The sequence below is a fragment of the Tursiops truncatus genome, chromosome 5, assembly GCF_011762595.2.
Source record: "Tursiops truncatus isolate mTurTru1 chromosome 5, mTurTru1.mat.Y, whole genome shotgun sequence".
In the NCBI taxonomy this organism is placed as follows: Eukaryota; Metazoa; Chordata; class Mammalia; order Artiodactyla; family Delphinidae; genus Tursiops; species Tursiops truncatus.
Genome location: NC_047038.1, coordinates 4,445,248 through 4,469,661, shown reverse-complemented (window position 1 = coordinate 4,469,661; position 24,414 = coordinate 4,445,248). Strand labels below are relative to the sequence as shown.

The 24,414-nt window shown below is 49.1% G+C and overlaps 1 protein-coding gene across 7 annotated transcripts in view; it reads left to right on the top strand.

The window, feature by feature from the left end:
• The first annotated feature begins 12,826 nt into the window (after nucleotides 1-12,826).
• Nucleotides 12,827-24,414, top strand: part of KIAA0232 (KIAA0232 ortholog) — a 92,056-nt gene continuing 80,468 nt past the window's right edge. For 3 of the 7 annotated variants that reach the window (XM_019927970.3, XM_073804819.1, XM_033856666.2), the window contains exon 1: nucleotides 12,979-13,134. The gene's annotated coding sequence lies outside the window, so the exon portion shown is untranslated. Of the gene's footprint in view, nucleotides 13,135-21,240; nucleotides 21,900-22,668; nucleotides 22,790-24,414 lie in introns of those variants that run through there. The other 4 variants (XM_073804820.1, XM_033856668.2, XM_019927973.3 and 1 more) reach the window with 4 other exon arrangements.

The window sequence follows — 24,414 nt, the reverse complement described above, 5'->3', positions numbered from 1 at the left end:
GGACAGGCAGGGCAGGTGGACGTTCCTGCCACCGAGGTCTCCCAGTCTGAGCTGAACGGGCTTTAGGGATCCGCCGCCCAGTCCCACTTTTCCATGTGGGAAACAGAGGCTCGAGAAGTAAACCACCTGCCCCTGCCGGCTTGCTCTGTGGCATGCTCTGTGCCATGAACTTTACCTGACGTATCTTCTCGCCTAAGGTCACCTCTTCCTGGAAGATGTCCGCTTCCTGTTAAGGATACTTAAGCATTGTCATCAGACTGTGACATAATTATGGTACATAAACACAAATATAAAATCCATTTTTTTTTTTTTTTTTTTTTTTTTTTGCGGTACACGGGCCTCTCACTGTTGTGGCCTCTCCCTTTGCGGAGCGCAGGCTCAGCGGCCATGGCTCACGGGCCCAGCCGCTCCGCGGCATGTGGGATCCTCCCGGACCGGGGCACGAACCCGCGTCCCCTGCATCGGCAGGCGGACTCCCAACCACTGCGCCACCAGGGAAGCCCTAGCTGGATTTCTTTTTTTTTTTTTATTTTTTTTTTTGCGGTACGCGGGCCTCTCCCGTTGCGGAGCACAGGCTCTGGACGCGCAGGCTCAGCGGCCATGGCTCACGGGCCCAGCCGCTCCGCGGCATGTGGGATCTTCCCGGACCGGGACACGAACCCGCGTCCCCTGCGTCGGCCGGCGGACTCCCAACCACTGCGCCACCAGGGAAGCCCTAAAATCCATTTTAACAGGCATCCATTATATCTATTCCCCCTGTAAACACCACAGTATCATGAGCTGTTAGGAACAATTCTGTCTCTTAGGAATGATCCAAATCGGACTGTAAATCTTTGGCATTCTCTGCTCTTTATTTATTCATTCAACCAGTATTTATTCTGAGCACCTGCTGTGTGTGAGGTCCTGTGCTAGGGGCTGGGAATGCAGCAGTGCTCGAAGTAGACAGAGCCCTAGGGACTTCCCTGGAGGTCCAGTGGTTAGGGCTCCGCGCTTCCACTGCAGGGGGCACGGGTTTGATCCCTGGTCATGGAACTAAGATCCTCACAGGCCGTGCAGTGAGGCCAAAAAATTAAAAAAAAAAAAAAAAAGGTAGACAAAGGCCTGCCTGCCCTCCTGAGGCTTACAATTAGAGCAGAGAGGAGCGCCAGGGACAAATGCATGTGCAAGAAAGCACGTGATGGTTAGTGCCGTGAAGGACAAATCCAGATACCACAGCTGGAAGGACAGGTGGCTGCGCTATTTTGTGACCGTAGAAGATATTTAGGGCCATAATGTAGCGGGTTGAATGGTGCACTCCCCCCAAAATATGTCCACCCAGGACCTGTGAATGTGACCGTATTTGGAAAAAGGGTATTTGCCAGTGTCATTAAATTACAGGTCTCGAGATGGGTTCATCCTGGATTATCCAGGTGGGCCCTAAAGATAATGACAGGTGTCCCTATAAGAAGAAGCAAAGACAGAGGTACACAGAGAAGGTCACATGAAGGCCCAGTGTGACCACAGAGGCAGAGACTGGAATGATGTGGCCACAAGTCATGGAATGCCTGGAAACATCAGAAGCTGGAAGAGACAAGGGATTCTCCCTGAGAGCCCTGAGAGGGAGCAGGGCCCTTGATGACACCTTGATTTTGAACTTCTGGCTTCGGGAACTGTGAGAAAATCGATTTCTGTTGTTTTAAGCCACCCGTTTGTGGCCATCTGTTACAGCAGACACAGGAAACGCATACACATAATTTCTGACTGAAGCTTGAACGCGGTGAGGAAGTAATCACGCAGGTGTGTGGGAGAAAAACATTACAGGTCAAGAGAATAGCGAGTGCAAAGGCCCTGAGGCCGACTGTGCAGAATTAGGGAATAGCAAAAAGCCAATATGGCTACAGCCGGGCTTGGGGGTGGGATGTGAGAGCAGGTCAGAAGCAGCCTGGTGGGTGAGGACCTTGTGGGAAAAGAACTTTGACATTTACTCTGAATGATGTGGGAAACAACTGGAGGTGCTGGGAGAGGAGGGTAACATGACCTGATGTGATTTATAATCACACTGCTCTGGCAGCTGAGATGAGAGTAGACTGAGGGGTGGGAGTGGGGGTGGAAGCCCACTTGACGTGACCCCCGAGTCAAATCCAATCCCCAAAGCATCATCAAGGTCTCATGTTTTAGTGAAGGTTTGATGGGAAAATAGAAAGGGCGGTTGCATGGCACAGCACCCAACAAACGCTACCCTCTGTCCCCTTTAAACATCTCAGTTCCCTTCTGAACACATTTCCCATAGAAGCTAAGCTAAGAGAGGCAAAGTCTCTTATAGCCAAACAAAGCCTCCTGAAAACCCCGGGAAATGATTCCAGACTTTCCGATGATCATTGTCAACGTGATCTGCTTATGGTTCAGATCTGGTCCCAGACAGTGAGCAAGCATGTTACATAGATTATCTGTCTCCCTCTAAACTCACAACAACCTAGGAGATGGACACGATTATCCTCATACCCATTTTACAGATAAGAAAGCTAAGGCCCAGGAGGGGCAGGGACTGGGCCCAAGGCTATGCAACTGACAAGTGGAGGAGTCAGTCCCTTGAACTTGGGCGTTAAAGTCAATTTAACTTCAATTGGGCTGAGGCTGGGGAAGCGTCATTATGTATTTGCACGGGCATGAACTGGCAAAGGCATCCACCAGCCACCCTTTTCGCTGGGTTTTCACAGTGGCCTTGGAAGTGACCAAGTGCAGGCAGGAGACTCAACAGTGGCCTATCTGGTATCAGGAGTTTCCTGGCCTCTGGGTGTATCCCATTTGATCGGGACTCAGGCCTCCAGACTCCAGCTGTAACTACCACCCTCCTTGCTTCCTCCTCAGGTTGTGGCTTAATAGATGCTCTCTTGGGACTTCCCTCGTGGCGCAGTGGTTAAGAATCCGCCTGCCAATGCAGGGGACACAGGTTCGAGCCTTGGTCCAGGAAGATCCCACATGCCGCGGAGCAACTAAGCCCGTGAGCCACAACTACTGAGCCTGCGTGCCACAACTACTGAGCCCACGTGCAACAACTACTGAGCCCACGTGCCACAACTACTGAAGCCCATGAGCCTGGAGTCCATGCTTTGCAACAGGGAAGCCACCACAATGAGAAGCCTGCGCACCGCAACAAAGAGTAGCCCCTGCTCGCCGCAACTAGAGAAAGCCCGTGCACAGCAACAAAGACCCAACGCAGCCAAAAATAAATAAATAAATTTATATATATTTTAAAAAATGCATTTGTGAAAAGAAAATAATTAAAAATAGATGCTCTCTTTAGCCAGCCTTCAATGCTATCGTCCCAGAGTTGCAGGGTTGGAGAGGTCATTGGAGCTCAGCCTGTCTAGACCACACTAAGTGCTTCAATATCTCTTGCAAGATCTCAGCTAAGTGATCAGGCCACACACACATACTCCCCTTACAAGTTTCTCACAACTCCTGAGAAGGTCAGTCCCATCTTGGGACACCCATGGCTGTTTAAAGTGGACAGAGCGCTAGAAGGGAGAGTTGGTTTCCAATGCTGGGTCCAGTCACCTGGGACAAGTCACTTCAGCCCTCTGAGCCTCAGCGTCCTCACCTGTTAAATGGGGACTCGTGGGACAGTGGATGAGATTGAAAGGAAATAATATAGGTGAACGTTCTTTGCACAAAATATGTACATAGTAGGTGCTCAGTAAAAGCTTCCATTGCTCACAGTCCAAATATGTACAACCTTCCTGAAGGCAATTCCAGGTATGGCAAGAGTTCTCAATGCTCATTCCCTGCACCAGGTATGGTTTTTTTTTTCCTTAATATTTATTTATTTATTTGGCTGCGTCGGGTCTTAGCTGTGGCACGCTGGATCTTCGTTGCAGCGTGTGGGCTTCTCTCTAGTTGTGGCGTTCAGGCTCCAGAGCGTGTGGGCTTAGTTACACTGTGGCATGTGGGATCTTAGTTCCCTGACCAGGGATCGAACCCACGTCCCCTGCATTGGAAGGCGGATTCTTAACCACTGGGCCACCAGGGAATTCCCCCAGGTAGGTATTATTAACCCTCTCTTACAGATAAGGAAACTGAGGCTCAGTCGTCACCCAAAGTTAGACAGCTTTGGCCACAGTCTGGCTCTGGGCGCTATACAAACTTGCCACTTCCCCTGAGTCTCAGATACGGTTAGAAGTCAAGGGCAGAGGGTCACCAAGAGGACCTTCCTTTTCTCTCTCTCCTTCGCAGGTGCACACATGGCACTGACAACTTTGCAAGGGAGGAAGCAGGAGCCCTAAGAAAGGACATAACTTGCCCAGGATCAGCAGCAAGTGAGAGCCGAAGCCTGGCTCCTTCTGACACACGGCTCCTGAATGGTGGCCTTGCCTTGGGGACATTGTTGAACTGAGATTTGATCTGGCACCCGGGAGACCTGAGACCCCCCCATTCCCCGCCATGCAAACACCTCCAGGACACGAAGCGTATCGTAAGTGCTCAATCCAAATGGGCTGAATAGGTAAACGAATTCTTCCATAGACGCTCACCATGGATTCGCGGCTCCCACCTACGCTACGAACAGATTCCAAACTCCTTGCCATAGCCCACAAGGCCAGGCTTGATCTGCACTCTGTTCACACACACACACACACACATCACACCGCTCCAGTGTCACCTGGAATCCTCCAGCCATGCCAAACTGCTTTCATTTTCTCAGTGCATTATGACCTCCCCTGCCTTAGGACGTTTGTATGTGCTATTCCTCTGCCTGGAATACTCCCTTCAACCTACCTTCCGGTACTGATCACAAAGACCTGGGTCCTTTTCATTTTCCAAACCTCAAGCTGAATATCACTTCCTCAGAGAAGCCTTTTGCTGATAAAAGTCTAAGTAGGTAGTCAAGTAGATTCCCCCTGTTTGTTTCTTCTTAGAGCATTTAACAGGTTAGTAATGATATATTTCTATTTTTATTATAGTTGGTTTCCATACTTAGGTTGTAAGTTCCATGGAGCCATGCTCGCTTTACTTACCAATGTGTACCAGGAGTCTAACACAGTATCTGTCAAGTTTGTTGAATCAATGGACAGAAAGATGGAAGGGAAGAAAACTAGATGTGGGATTGACAGGGACCTGGCTGTTTCCCAGTCCTGAATCTGTGAACCAGCTGAACTGTAAACTTGTGAAAATTATTTCAATTCCCTGAGCCTCAGTTTCTCCCTCTGTAAAACAAAGATAATAATAGTCCCTCCCTTCTTGTGGGAATTAAATGAGATAGTGTGTGTAATACACAAGACCAAGAACATAGAAGGTGTTATGGGTTGAACTGTGTTCCCCGCAAAAGATATGTTGAAATCCTAATCCCCAGTACCTCAGTGACCTTATTCAGAAGTAGTCTTTGCAGATGTAATTAGTAAAGATGAGGTCATATTGAGTAGGGTGGGCCCCTACTCCAATATGATTGGCGTCCTCATAAGAAGAGAGAGAGACAGAGGAAAGATGGCCATGTGACAACCAAAGCAGAGACTGGAGTAATGCATCTACAAGCCACGGAATGCCAAGGATGGCTGGAAAACAACAGAAGCTAGGGACTTCCCTGGCGGCGCAGTGGTTAAGAACCCACCTGCCAATGAAGGGAACATGGGTTTGAGCCCTGGTCTGGGAAGATCCCACATGCTGCAGAGCAACTAAGCCTGTGTGCCACAACTACTGATCCTGTGCGCTCTAGAGCCCACGAGCCACAACTACTGAGCCTGCGTGCCACAACTACTGAAGCCCACGCGCCTAAGAGAAGCCACCGCAATGAGAAGCCGGCGCACTGCAACGAAGAGTAGACCCCACTCGCTGCAACTAGAGAAAGCCTGCATGCAGCAGTGAAGACCCAACGCAGCCAAAACAAAACAAGACAAAACAAAAAACAGAATCTAGAAGAGAAGAAAGAATTCTTCCCTAGAGCCTTCAGACGGACACAGCCCTGCTGATGCCTTGATTTCAGACTTCCAGCTTCCATTGCTGTGAGACAACAAATTTCTGTTGCACTTTTTCCAGCAGCACTAGGAAATGGATACAGTAGGCACTGAACAAATGTCAGGTCAGTGTGTCTTCCTTCATTTTTGCTCTATCACGTTCTGTTACGTACACATAGTCCCTGGGAGACGGTGTGGTCCTCAAAGTGTCCACGTCTGATCCACATAGCACAGCCCTGGCCTGAGAGCGCAGGAGGTGGGAGTCAAACACATCAGTGCCCTCGTAAGGGCCCTGTGCCCTTAGCGCTTGGAACACAAGCGCCAATTTCCTGTCGTCCTTTCCTGGCTGGGAACTGCCCCACACTGTGCACTGACAAGAATGGTGCGAGAACTGGTCTGGCCCAAGACGTGGAGGTAAATGGAGAGGATCTCGGTCTGCCCAGGCTTCCCAGTGGTGGGACCTGCTTTCCTGAAAGGCAACCCCTCTTATGCCTTCCCGGCCCCTCCTCCTGGTATGGCAGCAGGGGAGCCCCTTCTGATGGAGAAGAGGGAATGACTACCTTCCAGCTCACCTGCTCCGGGCTTTTAAATATCACCTGGATGGAGCACCCTCTCCTATGGAAGGCCTGGTGTCTGACAAGCTGCTGGTAGGCTATGCTCACAGTTTAATACCTTGATTAAAAATCACCTCCAAGCCCTTTACATGTCAGTCGCCCAGACACAGGGTCCTCCTGGGCGTAGAAGGGCAAACCAGTGCAGAGGAAGCCTCTGTTACTAATAATAGCAAACCATGAGTGCTGAGGCCGGGAGGTCGGGAGGTGCGGTCAATGTCTAGCCTTCAGGCTCCAGCAGAGGGACGTCAGCCTTGCTTCCCACCCAGACTCACACGTGGGAGGCGGTTTCCCCAGTCGCAGGAAGGGGCTTCATATCCTGGGCAATTAAGAGACTGGTGTTTGCTCCTGGAGGGTGCTCTGGTGGTTTCTATCTTCGAGGTTGGGAAGCCAGCTCAGAGAGAGGAAGTAACTTGCTGAAGGTTGCACAGCTACCGAGCGGCAGCAGTGGACTCCCACCCTGGTCGCCGGACCTCAGAGCCTGACTGCAAGGTCATTTCTGGAGCAAATTTAATAGGGCAGAGCATGAGGGCTCTAGCTCAGCGGCTGGGGAGAGGGCACTGATTAGTTGGGGAAGGCAATGAGTTAGCTGTGGACATGCTGCAGTGCGGGTCCCCACCAGCAAGGTGACAAGTGCAGGAGGCAAGTCTGGGGCCTCAGAGAAAGGTCAGGAGAGAGATGCACGTGTCCCTCATCTCCATGTTAGTTCAAGCTGTGGAGTAGATGAAACTTCCCCAGGAGCCTGCTGAGGGATGGGGTGAAGCGGTGGAGTGAGATGGGACAGAGGAAGAAGGGACCGGAGCTGGGGCTGGCGTTTACGGAGTGTTTTCTGTGCACCGGGCACTATTCTGATCCTCTGCATGGATTCACGTATCCCCCTCACAACAACCCTCTCAGGTGGATACTATTATTATTATTTTTTAAAAAAATATATATTTATTTATTTTGGCTGCACCGGGTCTTAGTTGTGGCATGCGTGCGGGATCTAGTTCCCTGACCAGGGATCTAACCCGGGCCACCTGCATTGGGAGCCTGGAGTCTTATCCACTGGAACACCAGGGAAGTCCCAGGTGGATACTATTATCATTACACCATTTTGCAGATGAGAAAACTGAGAGGCTAAATAGCTTACCCACGTCAGCAAGTTAATAAGTGGTGGAGCTCTGCTTCAACCCAGTGGGCTTAACCACCGTACTACCCGACCTCTAGATTGGCCCGTCGCCGGCGCCACTGTTGAGTTCTCCGTGGATTGGGGTGAAGGGGTAGGAATGAGGAAAAAGCCAGCAGCCATCAGAACAAATCTGGAAGAATAATGGCAAGACCGCGCCTCTGATTTTGTTTGGCCTTGAGCACAGCTAACAGCCAAGCGGGGCAGGCCTATTACCCCTCCATCTTCTCATGGAAATGGAAGACTTGTCAAGGTCAGTGGGTTCCTCAAGGTCATACTGTGAGGCTGTGTCAGAGGCTTGACCTCAACTCTCCAGATGCTGGAAGGGTATCTGGCACCCCCAAGAGGAATGCAGGGCCGCTGAGAGGAGGGGCGGTGGGTCAGGAGGGGCTGTAGGCCCAGCTGGCCGCCTTGAGTGACAACGTCCAAGCTGAGATGAACGTTAGAATCCTGAAGGAGGGGGTGGGTCCCAAGGGGAGTCAGTGGGGAGCTTCTCTGGTCGGGGGATCATTCACTGAAAAGCTGGCTTGGGATGGACTCTCAGACACAGCGGGGCACAGTGTAAAGAGCAGGGCTACAGTCAAATCCCCATGCTTGCCACACGGTAGCAGCATGGCCTGGGGCAGGCCACCTAACCCCTCCAGAGCCTTCGGCGTCTCTAACTGCACATAGGGGTAACCTCTCCACTGCTGGCTGATGTGTGGGATCAGTATGGCACACAGCTGGGGGCTCAGTAAATGGGCTGCTATTGTCAGTGTTGGACACAGCTGAGGTTTGTACACATTCTTTGATTTTTAAAATCAGGCTTTATTTTCTAGAGCAATTTAAGTTTCATAGCAAAATGGAGCAGAAAGGACAGAAATTTCCCATATGCCTTCTACCCCTCCCTCCCTAGCCTCCCACTTGTATTAAAGTGTAGCTTCATTGAAATTTTGTTTCCAAAATTCAAAGGAAAAAGAAAAAAAACAAAAAGGAGACATTTGAAACCTTCCTGCCTGAGTCCCTTGCTGTGTAGAAGGGGAAACTGAGGCCCAGAGAGGGAGATTACATACCCAAGGTCACAGAGCCGAGGAGGCCTGACCCCTGCTTTCTATCAGTCAGTGTGGGTTGCACAGCATCACCAAGCATCCTGGACTCAGCCCCATCCTGCTGTTCACCACGCATACATGGGGTTGCAAAACTACTGCCCCAGCTGGCATCCACCGAAATCCTTGCTGGAGTCCAGCACATCAAAGTCAGAGGGCACTGGAAGTTGTCACATTCCCCCTCTCATTGCCTTGTCCTCGTGCAGGGGTTAAAGAGCCTAGACAGGTGGCTCTCAGACTGGAGAAATGAATGATCACAGACATACACAGAGGCCAAGATGGTTTCTCTTTACAAAATCCTGAAGTGGGGCTCCAGAGGGCAGGCTCAGTAGTTGTGGCGCACGGGCTTAGTTGCTCTGCAGCATGTGGGATCTTCCTGCACCAGGGCTTGAACCCGTGTCCCCTGCATTGGCAGGCGGATTCTTAACCACTGTGCCACCAGGGAAGTCTGAACCCACACTCTTTACTGTGCCACCCTGCCTTTGACATTCCTTAAAGCTTTGGAGGCTCGTGGCTCGCTCTGGAGCCTGCAAGCCGCAACTACTGGGCCCGCGTGCCACAACTACTGAAGCCCGCGTGCCTAGAGCCCATGCTCCGCAACAAGAGAAGCCACCGCAATGAGAAGCCTGCGCACCGCAGTGAAGAGTAGCCCCTGCTCGCCGCAACTAGAGAGAGCCCGCGTGCGGCAATGAAGACCCAATGCAGCCAAAAATAAAGTATAAATTAATTAATTAATTTTAAAAAAGAGTGTGGGTTCATGCTTGAGAACCCAGTTCCCGACGGCTCCCATGAACACGGGGTTGTTTTCTCATGTGTGTCTACTTGGACTACATTACAGATGACCTTTCAGTCATTCATCTACAAACTGGCAGGCCCTGTGGTGGGTCGGTGAACACCGTGGACAAGATGACTGCTCTCCTGGGATCCAGGTCTTCGGTGGAAGGGAGGCTGAGCTTAAAGAGTAAATAAACATACAACCAAGATAATTTCAGATACTGATAAGAGCTATGGATAAAAACCAAAACGAAACAGGATGGTGGCATCATGACTGGGAAGGCTGGCTACTTTAAAGTGGGGATCAGGGAAGGTGTCTCTTAGCAGGTGACATTATAGCTGAGCTTTGAACAAGGAGGAGCCAGCTATGCAAACATCTGGGGACAGAAGGTTCTGTGAAGAGAAATCAGAAAGTGCAAAAGCCCTGAGGCTGGAGTCAGCCTAGCCTTCTAGGACTTTCATCAAAACAAATAATCTGGGACTTTGCTGGTGTCGCAGTGGTTAAGAATCCACCTGCCAATGCAGGGGACACGGGTTCAAGCCCTGGTCCAGGAAGATTCCACATGCCGCAGAGCAACTAAGCCCGCGTGCCACAACTGCTGAGCCTGTGCTCTAGAGCCGGCGAGCCACAACTACTGAAGCCCGCGTGCCTAGAGCCCGTGCTCCGCGAGAGAAGCCATCACAATAAGAAACCCGCCCACCGCAGCCAGCGAAGAGTAGCCCCCACTCAACGCAATTAGAGAAAGCCCACACGCAGCAACAAAGACCCAACGCAGCCACACATAAATAAATAAATGGCAAAAAACAAATAATCTGAAGGCAAGGGGGCTGGATTTTTTGTTTGTTTGCTTTTGTTTTTGTTTTGGCCGCACCACAGAGATTGAACTTGGGCCCTCAGCAGTGAGAACACAGAGTCCAAACCATTGGACGGCCAGGGAATTCCCAGGGGGGCTGTTTTGTTAAGGAAACAAAGTAAACAAGATATTTTCATTCTCTAACCTGTAATCTTCCCCCACCACCTCAAAATCATACTAATACTAGTTAATTCCTACTCAGTTTAAATACTTCTTCCTCCAAGAAGCCTTCTGGTCCCACTAGTTCGTGGTTTATAAAAACTGGTCTGTGGCAAAATGAGAAAAATGTCAGAAAACCCGTGTGTGTGTGTGTGTGTGTGTGTGTGTGTGTGTGTGTGTGAGACTAAAAGGTTGCCAACCGTGTTACCTTTCTCTGAGAATATCTGAGATATATTGTTACTACAATCATCCCTCCGTTCAGCAGGGATTGGTTTCAGGACCCTTTCAATACCAAAATTGGAGGATACTCAAGTCCCTTACATAAAATGGCACAGTATTTGCATATAACCTATGCACATTCCCCTCCTTCATACTTTAAATCATCTCTAGACTATTTATAACACCTAATGCAATGTAAATAGTTATAAATACAATGTAAATGTTATGTAAATAGTTGTGGCGAAGTCAAAATTTGCTTTTTGGAACTTCCCGGAATTTTTTTCTTAAGTATTTTTTTGTTTTGTTTTGTTTTGTTTTGTTTTGTTTTGTTTTGTTTGCGGTACACGGGCCTCTCACTGCTGCGGCCTCTCTGTTGCGGAGCACAGGCTCCGGACGCGCAGGCCCCGCGGCCATGGCTCACGGGTGCAGCCGCTCCGCGGCATGTGGGATCTTCCCGGACCGCCGCACGAACCCGTGTCCCCTGCATCGGCAGGTGGACTCTCAACCACTGCACCACCAGGGAAGCCCTTCTCAAGTATTTTTGATCCATGGTTGTTTGAGTCCACGGATGCAGACCCATGGGTACAGAGGGCTGACTGTATTTTTATTTTTTACTGTTAATAAGTCCTTTTCACTAAATGATGAGTGTAGATGACGACAAAGTTAACGCGGCAAAAATTAAAAGTTGACCACTCTTTGCAAATCCTCTATATTGGGGGGTAAATTTCTCTGGTTGGTCTGTGAATCCCAGGTCCGAGGGCACCTGGGAACTAGACTCCGAAGCTCCATTACTTGCCCCTTCTTTGCACCCAGGTCACTCTGGATTTCCCACACCCTTTCATCCTCTCCCTCTTTTCAGAGTTTGATCTCCAAGAGGGCAGGGTCGCCCCTGCCTGGCGTCCAGCAAGGCCCAGAACAGGTGCTCAGAAGACACGGATTGAATGCACTGTGATTCATGATGAGACACATTCAGTTGAGATGAACCTCACAGAATAAAACTGGGAGCAAACTGATGAAGGGAGAGAGCTGTGTAAAGGAGAAGATCCCAGACCTCACAGCCAGGAGCCTGGGTTCAAATCCTGCAAGAGGCAGTGTGGTTTGGGGAAGTCAGAAGACCTCACTTCTTCTGGAGCAGTAAAGCTTAGGTGAAATCATTTACTTTCTCTGAGCCTCGGGTTTCTCTCCTGTGAGATGGGAACAATAATGCCTTGACTCAGGATTCTTCTTAAGAACAAAACACAGGTGTACAGAAAAGCACTTTGTAGAAAGTGTGCAAATAGTTTGTGGTCCATCCCTCCAGCACCCACCCAGCCCGTAATATCCAGTTTGCCCCTTCCCAGCCTGTACGTCAGCTTCTCCTAGCCAGGGAGCTGGTGCGGGAACCTTGCTTCGCAAGTTCTGAAAGGAAAGCTCAGTGCCTGGCACTTAGTAGGTGCTCAACAAATAAATCAATGGAGAATGACCCCCAGGCAGGTCATGCTCCCTCTTAAGAAAATTGGCAATCTCCAAGGCTCCTTTCTCTCTGGCGCCTGTGATACTTATTTGCCTTTTTAAGGACAGACCTACGAATCACATTTAGGAAAAGTGGGTGGGTGTGAAGAGACTTTGATTAAAAGGTTAGTGCACATTTTTGGTTCCCACTTCCGAATCTTCCAGAATTTATTTTTGCCTACTTAATAAAAAGAGCCATGTCACATTTCTTTAGCTTGTCTTCTGGGTTAAAAAAAATTTTTTTTTTTTAAGCCTGTATTTTAAACCGCCCACTCCAGCCATCCCAGGACGCGGCGAGGAGGGGGCCGCAGACAGGTGGAGCGTGTGCCGGGAAGGCGGGGACCGAGGCAGCCCGGAGGCGGGGAGGGGCGGCGGCGGAGTTCGGGAGCCCCACTCGCCCCTCCGCAGGGGGCATCTCCGCTCCTACGCCCCGCACACCGGGTGGGCTCCTGCCTCCTGTCCTCCAACCTCCCGGCGACTCCCAGCGCCCACCGGCAGCAGCAAGGCTCCGCCAGGCTCCAGGGCCCTCCGCTCGCCCGCCCGTGTCGGGAAGCCCAGCGCCGGCCGGAGGGGCGGGGCTGGGGCGGTGCGGTGGCGCTGATGTAATCCCGGCTCCTGGGCGGAAGGATATGGAGCGCGCCCGGTTGGCTGGGCGCTGAGGCCAGTTGCCGGGTAACGGAGCGGAGCGGCCGCGGTGCGCCGCCTCCCGCCCTCCGCCGAGTGGCGCCGGAGCCGCCGCCGCTTTACGTAAGGCGCAGGCCAGGGCTGCCCGGCGCTCGGCAGCCGCTCGGAGCCCTCGGAGCGAGGAGGCGCCCCCGCCAGCCGCCGCGACGCCCGGCCGCTCGGCAGGTACCGCGGGTGGGCTGGGCGGGCTGAGCGGGCCGCGGCCCCTTGGGCGGCTGGTGCGGGCCGCCACCGCGGCCGAGGGTCTCCGGGACCGGCCTGAGGGAGGCCGGGCCGCCCCGCCGGGCCGCGGGCTCCGCGAGGACCCCGGCCGGACCCCGGGCGTGCGGTGGGCTGCCGGCCCGGGGACCCCGGCCCTGGGGAGCCGGGCGCCGGCGCACGGGGCGGACGATGAGTCCGCACAATGGGCGGGTGTCGCCGCGCTGGGAGCGGTTCTCTGGGGGGAGGCGCGGCGAGGTGGGGAGCGGACGTGCGGCCGGGGTGCGGCGCCCAGAGTGCGGCGGCCGCGGGACACCTGGAGCGGCCGGCCAGCCGGCCGGTGGGCGCTCGCGGCGCAGCCCTCGCCCAGCTGCGTCCCTCCGCCCCCTCCCCTCCTGCATTGTCCTTTAGGGGCCCGGGAAGGGAAGCCGCCGGCGGGGGAGGGGAGGGGCGGGGCGGCGCGGACGGACGGGCGCGCGGGCCTGTGGCGCTGCGCGCGCGGGGCGGGCCCTGCCGGTGGGGCGGGCCCTGAGGCGCAAGGTTCGGCGAAGGTTACGGCCGCCCGCGGGAGGGACTGGCACGCAAAGTCATCCGCGGCCGCGGCGCAGGAGGGCCTGAGCCGGCTCGGGCCGGCTCCAAGCACACGCGTCCCCGGCAGCCCCTCGGAGCTCTCCGCTCCTCCGCGCCCGAGGAACGGCTGGTCGCGAGGGAAATGCCTGCAGCCCCAGGACTTAGCGGGCGGTGCGCAGTTGAACGGGCCTGCCGAACTGTTGGTGGCGGACCCCCCCCCCCCCGAAATCCTGGCAGAAGCCGGTTTTGATTTCACTTTCGCCACCTTTCACTTTTTGCCCTCCATAGACAGGCAATGGAGACCTCACCTAGTACAAAGTGTAGGAGATTAAGCGGGTAGGGGGACATGTGGTTCTTTGGAATGGTTTAACTAAATGTGGTTTCTGCTAATAAATATCTGGGTTGGATTCTTGGATATCTAGGTCGGCTACTTCGGCCAGGTTCCTAAGATTGAGCTTTACGTGTCTGGGTCTTTGCTTGTTTTAAAAAAACTGTGGTAGGAGATTGGTGAAGAGGTCGGGGCAAGCAGTTTTGATAATAGGTGATGCCGTGGATAAAACTAACTATACAATCAAATCCCTAATCCCTAAGGTAGGTTTCTCCTGTGCAATAAGACCGGGGCCCGAGCACCTTGACATTTCATAGATTTCGAATCCGACGTGGCGGGGTCGGGGGCGGGAATCTATCACTTTGCAGCCTGAAGGTCAAATATTCTCTCATAGGTTATTTTGGATTGATCCACTCATAAATGGTTCTCGGGATCTTTATGACATTTCTTGGTAGCAAAAATTATTTCTGAAATTGTGCCTTTGCAACCTATAGATAAGCTTCTTGCAATGTTCTGTATTCAGTTGCTGTACTTGATAAATAATGAATTTTTAATAATTCAAAAAAAATTTATTGCTTCAGTTTGGGCACATATATTACGGTTTTTATATAAGCCTGTGTCATCAGTGAAATGCCAGTTTGGCCACTGAAACATTGAAGGAAGGAGAGAATATTACTCTTCAATATTTAACTTTGTAGAAAGTAGAATTAGAGGTACAAATGTTTTGTTTTTAAAGAAAAGTACCAGTCTTTACCATGGCATCAACATAAGGCAAATCTGTAACTATTTCAAAGGCAATTAGCTTATTTGTTACACAAGTTGCAAACATTTAAGAAAATTAAATGGATTTTTGGTGCTTCTTTAATGGTACCGTAGATCACTCCGCGCTTTATTTTATAGCAGCACTTTTCAAAAGCAGTAGGGTTGTTTTTATTTCGCAGTGTGGAAAGTACTGAGCCTGGGTTGTTCTCCCTGTTTCAGCAGCATTTGACTTGGAGCAGTTCATGGCCTCTGGGCCAGTTTTCTCATCTCTAAAATGGGAAGAGTGTTGATAACTGTCCCGTGGCATGGTTGGAATGATCAGGTGAGGGGAGATGTGACATTGTTATGCCAACTTTCAGTCCCTTTTAAAATACTAGGTAGTGCTAGTATGTCCAAGCTTCAGGTTCCTCTCTTGGCTTAAAGCTTTCTTGTGACCCTCCCCATCCCTTCCTGTCTGCACTTTGCCTGGCTGTCAGGTCACCTTTCCTAAATCTAGATTGCATCTTGTCAGCCTCTGGCTCAGAATGCTTCTAAGGACTGACCGCCTGTTGTTTGGAGGCCAGAACCAGACTCAGCAGCATCACATTCAAGGCCCTTCACAGTCTGGCCCTGGTCATCTCTGAACTTTACCTGTCTTCTCGGTTCCCCTTCCACACTGTCCCGCCAAATGAGACTACTCTTGGTTCTCTGAACAGGCCAGGCTGCTTCATCCCTTCTTCCCTTATAACTTTTTCTCTGACTGGAATGCCCTGTCTCACTTCCACCCACTCCACTTTTTAAAAGTCCACATCTGATTTTATGTCCTCTCTGGAGCCCTTTGGAAATCCTGTCAAAGTGAATTATTCATTTCTGCAGTCATAATCTTCTATTTTTACTTTCGTTATTGCCTATATCACGTGTTGTGTATGTAATACTCTGGCTGTGGTGACCCTGTCATTATTTTATCCCCAACACCTTGCTCAGGGGTTTAACCATGAAAATGTTCAGATGTTTGCTGAATAAAGTCAAAGTCTGTAATCCACCTTATTATTATAAACGATTTTAATAACAAACATCAGTACCAACCACAGCACTGGGAATGAGGTTTTATTATATTGAAGATGGTTAATACTTAGCATATTTCTTTTCAATTATTTTTAATCTCTCACAAAATACCAAGTGGTATTTTTATACAAAGTACAAACAACCACCTCTCCCACGTGTGTGGAAACTTTCAGGGCTCATGGACCAGCAATGCTGACTGAAGTCACTGCACCCTGTCTCTTGGGAGAGGGGATCAGAGCATACGTTTTAAAATGTTCCTTACCTTTAAAGTGTAATTGCAGTCTCAGCAGATTCACGCTTTTTGTCTGAAACGTTTCTGGAGGTTTATTGTACTCCTAAGAAGTAAACTGCTTTTGAGGGCTCTTATTTAGGCCTGGATTCGAGAGACTCAGGTCTGTGTGTTGGCTCATCTCCTCACCCCTGGGGCACCATGGGCAGGTCGGTTAAATCTCTCTGGAACTTCAGATTCTTTATTTTGTGAAATGCTTTGCGGTGTCACTTAGAGTGGCTATTCTTTGTGTACTGCGTGCCCTTGTTCAGATAAAGGTAATGAGATGATATTACTTCACAGCACATTGGTCTTCCTTGTTACCCAGGCTGGAAACTTTTCGAGGCTTCCTTTTCTTGACCAGATTTTTACCAGGTCTGCCTCCATGTGTCTTTTCCATCAACCTTCTTGTTTTTGCTTTTGTTTTTCTCCACAGTTCCCCGGTCGCTGCCCTCCCTGGCTCTTGTCAGTTCTTATGGGGGTTGTTCCTGTAGGCCTGCTGACTGGTCTCCCTGTATCTAGTCTCTCTAGTCCTCCTGTGTTCTGTTCCCAGAATTATTCAATATGTAAATCAAATCGTATCATGCCCTGCCCCCCAGGTATATACCAGCGGTTCTTGACATCCCCCCCGCCCCCGAGTTCCATCACGCCTGGGGTTATGACCTAGTGCTGTCCGGTAGGCTTACTCCTACAGAGATTTTCACCTTGGAGGCATCACCACCTGGCCGGTTGAGAATTAGTGTTAAGGGGTTAGGAAAGCATTCTAAGACCTGTGCCATCTGGCCTCACTCTAACTTTTAGCTTCATATTTTACTGCATCTCTCTTGTTACCTGGTATTTCAACACTAGACCTCTGGCCACTTTCATGGTTGTTGGTCTGACTTCTTTACTCTTGAATGTCCTTTCTGCCTTTTTCTTCTTATCAAAATCCTTAATACTGAATGAAGGCTTGGCTTAAATGCTTCTACTTCTATGAAAGAAGCTTCCCCTGATTTTCAGAATTAACTCTTCATTATTCTCCCACACAGTGCTTGACGATACTTCCACTCAGCTAGTTTTTCTTTTTGACTTTTTAGTTTATTCTTTACATGGATTACAGACTCGTTAAGGGGAGAGAGGAAAATCTTACCCATTGCGGATTCCCTCTAGTGTGTGAAGTAGTCTTTCACATAGTACTTGTTGACTTAGATGCTTGATTGAGTTAACTCGATCACTCTACATTCTCTGAATTTAGCAGAGGGGCAGTGGGGTTGGAATGGCTTTATGTGAGAGCTTCATGAATCCACACGACATACTCAGAACAGGGCCCAGCACGTAGTAAGTGCCCAGTAAGTGGCAGCTTTTAGCTGTTAGTTGGAGCAGGTGTAGAGAATACTAGTGGTTGGGTATGTAGATTTTTTTTTTAAACATCTTTATGGAGTATAATTGCTTTACAATGGTGTGTTAGTTTCTGCTTTATAACAAAGTGAATCAGCTATACATATATCCTCATATCTCTTCCCTCTTGCATCTCCCTCCCACCGTCCCTATCCCACCCCTCTAGGTGGTCACAAAGCACCGAGCTGATCTCCCTGTGCTGAGCTGATCTCCCTGTGCTATGCGGCTGCTTCCCACTAGCTATCTATTTTACATTTGGTAGTGTATATATGTCCATGCCACTCTCTCACTTCGTCCCAGCTTACCCTTCCCCCTCCCCATGTCCTCAAGTCCATTCTCTACTTCTGCATCTTTATTCCTGTCCTGCCCCTAGGTTCTTCAGAACCTTTTTTTTTTTTTTTTAGATTCCATATATATGTGTTAGCACAGTATGTTGATTGATTGTATATGCTGGTTACTGTAACAGTGTTCACAGATTTATTTCTGGCTTCTGTGTAAAGGAAAAAAAAATCGTCTGGTCTCTCCATCTTCATTCTTTCGTTAGTTTTGGGAATTAGCAGAAAAGTGAGTATTTGGTTGGAGGGAGCTTTTGCATAAGCAGATTCATGATGGTGGTCCTAAATTATTCTGAAGACAGGAAACCTTTCTGTAAGTGAGCCAGGTTTTTTGCAGTGGCTTAAGAAAGTGGAAAATGGTTTGTCAGTTGTTATACTATATGTTATTTTTCTGTAAAACACATGCTTTCGTTTTAATCTTATATATTAAGCAGTAGAATCTTCTTATTTAGTATTTAGAATGACTGTTGAAATTTTGTTTTTGAAGTCATCTCCAAAGCTTTTTCTTGCCACTAGGCTTTCTCTGTAGTTCTCTATCTTTTCCTTTGTCTGCTCAGCAGTCTTGCCCTGTGACTAGACGAGGAGAACCTAGGGGAGGAAAACCAGCTATCATTTTGAAACTTTTAATTAAATATTTAGGTACTATTTTTAAGTTTATATGTGTTACTGATTGACAGGTTGTATCCAGAAACCTTAAAAAGTGGTATCTCTGGTTCTAACAAAATATGGAATTCCCTACTTGCAGCAACATAAGAATATGTATTAATTGCTATTTAGCTTACGTTGACTATATTGATGATTATGAGCTTTTAAAAAATCACTGGAAATATTATATTCCTATTATATTCTTAGGAATTATTATATTCCTGATAAATCTCTCTTAAAACCTGCCCCAAAGAATTGGGGATGATAGGCCTATCCCAGTGGATGAATTAGTATCAATTAGAAATAAAAGCAGTAGGACAGTTAGAAGATTAATAATTGCAAAAATGCTTGAGAATGTGTTGCTTTGTGTGTGTGTTCCTAGCTAGAGTGATGAAGGAATGTGAGTTCTGTGAATGCAGGTTGTGTGTGTGTGTGTGTGTGTACACGTCTGTACATGTATGTGGTTCTCTGGTGACGGGAAGCGAACCTAGGCACTGTGTGTCTATAGTCCTTATGGTGCCTGGCGCAAGGAGCGGTCACTCAGCACACACTGATGTCAGATGAGTCAGTCACACGTGGAGATAAATAAGTGTAAAGAAATGGGCCTCAGCACGTTTCCAGATTTCTTTTTTGGTAATGTGGTTGTTACCTCAATAACAGGAGGAGGTAGAAAGTGGGGAGGGATTTATTTTCCCTTTCAGCCAGGAGTTTGTTTCTAGCTCAACTACATTTTGCAAAGTACCTGTGGAATCTTAATAGCCAGTACATAACTATTTCAAAACTGTTTACCCAGCTTGGGGATTTATTCAGGCTCTTTACTTGTCTTCCTCAGTAACTATAGCTTTTTCTTGGGCATCTGATTAACATTTAGCTCCTTGTTAGCATCTTCCCTGAAGATTTTAATGGTGAGAAAGTTGAAAAAACTTTTCTTTATTGAAGTATAATTGACTTACAATATTATATGAGTTTTGCTACACAACATAGTGATTCAGTTATTTTTATACATTACAAAATGATCACGAGAAAGTTGAAACTGAATAGACACATTTTTGGTCCTTTTTTTGGTGGTTGTTTTTGCCACTGCTTCCTTTGATTACCACCATAGATAATTATTACTGATTGTATTGTTAATAGTTTTTTGCTGGTGCCATCGAAGGAGTTTCTTGTTTTTATAAGATGTAAAGCTCAATTTAAAACTATCAAAACATGTTTTGTATGATTTACCAAAACATTGTTTTGAATATAAGTAGCTCTTATAAAGCCTGTTTATTTTTTAGAGAGTCCATGTTAAACCTGAAAAAGCAGTAAGTTATAAGCTGCATAGTAGGTGCTCTCTTTCGCTCCCCTTCCCACCCTGCACTCATTTCGAAAAATCACTGATAAGCTTCTCGGATGTCATACAAAAAAAATTACGCCTGTACTTCTAAAAATTGGAGTCATGGTAGAGAGTGTTCTTCGTTTAAACAAACACTAAACTTTGTATCTTGGAGCGCTTTCCGTATCAGCATGTATAGACCTACCTCGTGTACAGATCTACTTCACTGTTTTTTTTTGTTTTGTTTTGTTTAATTTAATTTTGGCTGTGTTGGGTCTTTGTTGCTGTGCGTGGGCTTTCTCCAGTTGCAGTGAGCGGGGGCCACTCTTCATTGCAGGGCATGGGCCTCTCACTGCGGTGGCCTCTCTTGTTGCAGAGCACGGGCTCCAGGCTCGCGGGCTTCAGTAGCTGTGGCTCACGGGCTCTAGAGCACAGGCTCAGCAGTTGTGGCTCATGGGCTTAGTTGCTCTGTGGCATGTGGGATCCTCCCAGACCAGGACTCGAACCCGTGTCTCCTGCATTGGCAGGCAGGCTCTTAACCACTGCGCCACCAGGGAAGCCCCACTGTTTTTTTTTAATGTGCCCAGTATTCTGTGGTATGAATGCACCAGAATTTATTTGATTAGTTGATGGAGTGGGTTTCCATGTTGTTATTGTAACACAGTAAACATTTTTATACATAATGTTTTGGTAAACTTGTGTGAGAAACCTCCTTAACCTAGGCAGCCTAAAACAAAACAAAACAAAAACTGACGAACAAGTTTCTAACTTCTCTAAATTATCATTGATCATATTGAAAATTTTCTTGGTGGCTTTATTATATTTAATAATTTTAGACATTAGGCTGGGTATTTTCTTTTCTGAAGTAGTCCTGCAGGTATTTAGGGTTATTTGGGGCATTATTTAGTTTAAAAGTGGTCAACGTTTGTGGTGAAGGGGAAGGTAAGGGATTCTTGGAAGTAGCTACTAGAAAACGGGTAAGGAGGGGTCTGAGCTCACGCTTGTTAAAGCACTTCCTACATGTGAGGCCTTTTGTTAGGGACCTTAGGTAAAGTGTTTCCTTTAATCCTCCTGACAGCTCTTGAGAGAGGAGGTATTATCTCCATTTTACAGACGACGAAGCTGCAGCTCAGAGGTCTCAAGAAACTTCCCCAAGGTTACACGGGATACATGGCAGAGCAGGAGCCCCAACTTCTATCTTTGCAACTTAAAGTTAACGTACTTCCCACTGCCCGGCTCTTCCTAGAGATTCATTGGTTCACACGGCACTTGTCTGCTCACAGTGTCCTATGCCTAGATGCCAAGATGGTTAGACGTGCAGGAGACTTACACGGGGCGGGAGGGAGGGAGCAGGAGGGAGGGAGGAAGAGCCATCGGCTTCCGTGCAGGTGTGATCCAGGGGGAGGAGAGATGGGGGAGGGCAGGCCAGAGCAGCCTCAGGCCAGGGCAGTTTGGAGACTGTCTTGGCCAGGCTGCTGGCTGCTCGGCAGGTCAGATCTGTACCCCATCCTGGTCAGCATTGCTGGGAGCAGCCTGAGGGGCACGTGGCCTGATGTCTTTGCCACCATGTAGCAAGTGGAGGCTCTCAGTCAGCTGGGCTCCCCACGGCAGGCCGTCTCGAGGGGCCGCCTGACCAGCCCATGGCCACCACACCATTCAGCGCTGGGGCGGGTGGGGGAAGCAAGCAGATGGGTACACGGGTCAAGTGCAGATGCGTGCTGAGAGGGAAAATGAAGTAGGCCGGAGGGGTGTTGTGTGTTTAGGGTGGGCAGGAAAGGGCTCTCTGGTAAGACATACTTGAGCTGAGACCTGAGGGGAAAAGGGAGAAAGGTGTGGGGCTGTCTGAGGAGCAGAGCATTATTCAGGGCGAGGGCAGAACAAGTGGAAGACCCCGATCGTGCATCGTTATGAAGGTGGAACAAACGTTATGAAGGTGGAACTGAACGGAGAGGACTCGCTGACAGGTTGGATTGGAATGTGAGAGAAACAGGAGGAGTTAAGGATGATGCCAGAGCTTTTGATTTGAGCAGTGGAAGCACGGAGTTGCCCTTGACTGACACTGGGAAGGTCCTGGCAAGGTTGTTGGTGGTAAGAATTTTTGGGTTTTCATTTGTGTTTTTTAAGAGATGTTGTAAGTTGAGATGCCATTCAGACATCATCTAGTAGCTTGATGGCTCTGTAAGTTTTGGGTTCATGAGAGAGAAGTGGGGGTGAGAGAAAGTTTGGAGTAATCTCTAGATAGATGTAGAGATTACAGTCATGGGAGTGGAGATCAGCTAGGCCTGTGCTGTTCAGTAAGGTAGCCATGAGCCACATGCGGCTTCTGAGCATGTGAGATGAGGCTGGTTTGACTCGAGATGTTCTGTAAGTGTCACATACACACCAGATTTCAAAGACTTAGTATGCGAAAAAAAGAATGTAAAATAGCTCATTAATGATCTTTTACCTTGATTATATTTGGAGTGATAATATTTTGGGTCTGTTGAGTTAAAGTATATTATGAAAATTAATTTCATCTGTTTTTTTTAATATGGCTGCTAGAAACTTTTAAATTACATTGGCGTGACTCAGGTTTTGCTATTGGATGGCTTCAAAGGAGGAAGTGAATGTAAACAGAGAAGTGTGAGGCCTGGGCGGAGAGCTGGGGAAGAGGAGGGGCCCGCAGAGGAAGGGCCGAGAGGGCGGGGCAGTGAGGGTGGTAACAGTTGTGGTCTCTAGAGCTTGAGCGAAAGAAAAGTACCAGAGAGCAACTAGGACTGCCACCGTGTGACCGACGGCCGTTGCTTTAGGAGTGAACGAGTCTTGGAGGTGGTCTGTAGAGTGGGATCTTTCCCTATACTGTTTTTTGTTGTTTAAGTGAGTCTCATCAGGACAAGAATGCGGCCTTTTCAACCAGAGTTATAATGTAGCCTCTCTGTGGATGCAGCCACGCAGTAAGAAGAAGCACACATTTAGAAGCTTGGACGCAGTTAATGCAGGCAAGTGACTCTGACCTTCAAAGGCTCGCTCTCAGGGCTTTCTTTCATCTTGCAACCTTCCCTTGATGAAACAATTGTGAGAATTTCTTACCTTCCTTTTCCCAGTTCTAAGCCGGGGAGTGGACCTAGCTTCCACGTGGCCGTCCGTTATCTAGACCTGTAATTGGGTTTTCTGGTTGACACGCAGCTCGTTCTGTTGTGGTAGTCACATGATTTGGCACGCGTCCCTCCCTGCCCGCCCGCGGCCCCAGTCCACTTCTGGCCCGATCAGCGCACAGGGCTCCAGAGCTGAGGAACAGGCTTGGCCCTTCACTGGCAACAGGCCGTCTGAGGACCTTCCGGTGCCGCTCAGGGGCTTCTTTTTACTATGTTGGTATGTGTGTTAGGCACATGTTTTTGCCCTTAGATCTTATACTTTTTCCCCCTGCATTTCATTTTCCTATTTCCAAAAGCACACTTGCACATCTAAGGACCGTGTTTCCAAGTGTTTTCACTAGCCGTGTGATAGAAGCTGTCACGGACCCCGCAGCTCCTCTGCGTGGAACTCGCTTGGGCCTTGCCAGGGTAGGCTGGCGACCACCTTGAGGAGGCTCGGGTCGCGCCCTGCAGTCTGCACTGGCTGCGGTGGGGCAGGGCTGGTCTCCCTTTCTCTCTGGCTTGGGAGTCAGGTCTGTCAGCTTCTCGAGATGCCTCTGTGCCTGTGGGGACAGTGAGCAGAGATGGCTGAACCAGGAACTGATTCAAAGGAGACGCTAAATGCAAAGTAGGAAGACTTGGCTTTGTTTCTTTACAATTATCTGATGGCAAGGCTACAGGTTAGATGAGGGGTGGATGGTGTGATGGAAAGGGCACCAGTTTCGGACCTAGGCCCACAGTGGCCCTGGTCTTGACTCACCTGGGACCCCGAATACATGTTTAAGTTTCTTAATCCATAAAATGAGGAGGTTTGGTTGAGCTCAGTGTTTGTTCATGCTGTGAAAGCAGTGTCTGCACAAAGTAGGTGCTCAAAGACTTATTGAATGAACGGATGAAGAAAAGAATTCTAGAGAGCCCAGGTACTTAGGGCATGAGGCAGAGGATGGGGTGACGGGGAGGCGTGTTTGGCCAGGCCCCCCCCTCACCTCTGCTCCTTCAGCCTGTCTCAGATATGGTACTGGGTTCTGCTGCTTTGAGAAATGTTTGCACAACATTGGGTTAGCAGACCGATCTCTGAACGTGAAGACGGCACGCTTCCGATGCTCCCCGCTGTCACATCCCTGTATACTTAGTGCCAAGGTAAAAGTTGTGGGAGAATAAATGCAGTTGCAGTCATATGTGGGGTGGGGAGTGCTGCAGAGGTGCTGTATCGTTTCCTGGCGCAGCTGTAATAAAGTGCCACGAACTAGGTGGCTGAGAACAGCAGACGTCCTCTCTCAGTTCTGGAGGCCAGAAGTCTGCAGTCCAGATGTTGTCAGCAGGGTTGGTTCCTTCGGGAGGTTCTGAGGGAGGACCTGCTCTGTGCCCCTCTCCTCACTGCTGGTGGTTACTGGCAATCTTTGGCATTTCTTGGTTTGTAGGCACAGCAGTCCAGTCTTCGCCTTTGTCTTTGTGTGACATTCTCTGTGTGTCTTTGTCCACATTTTCTT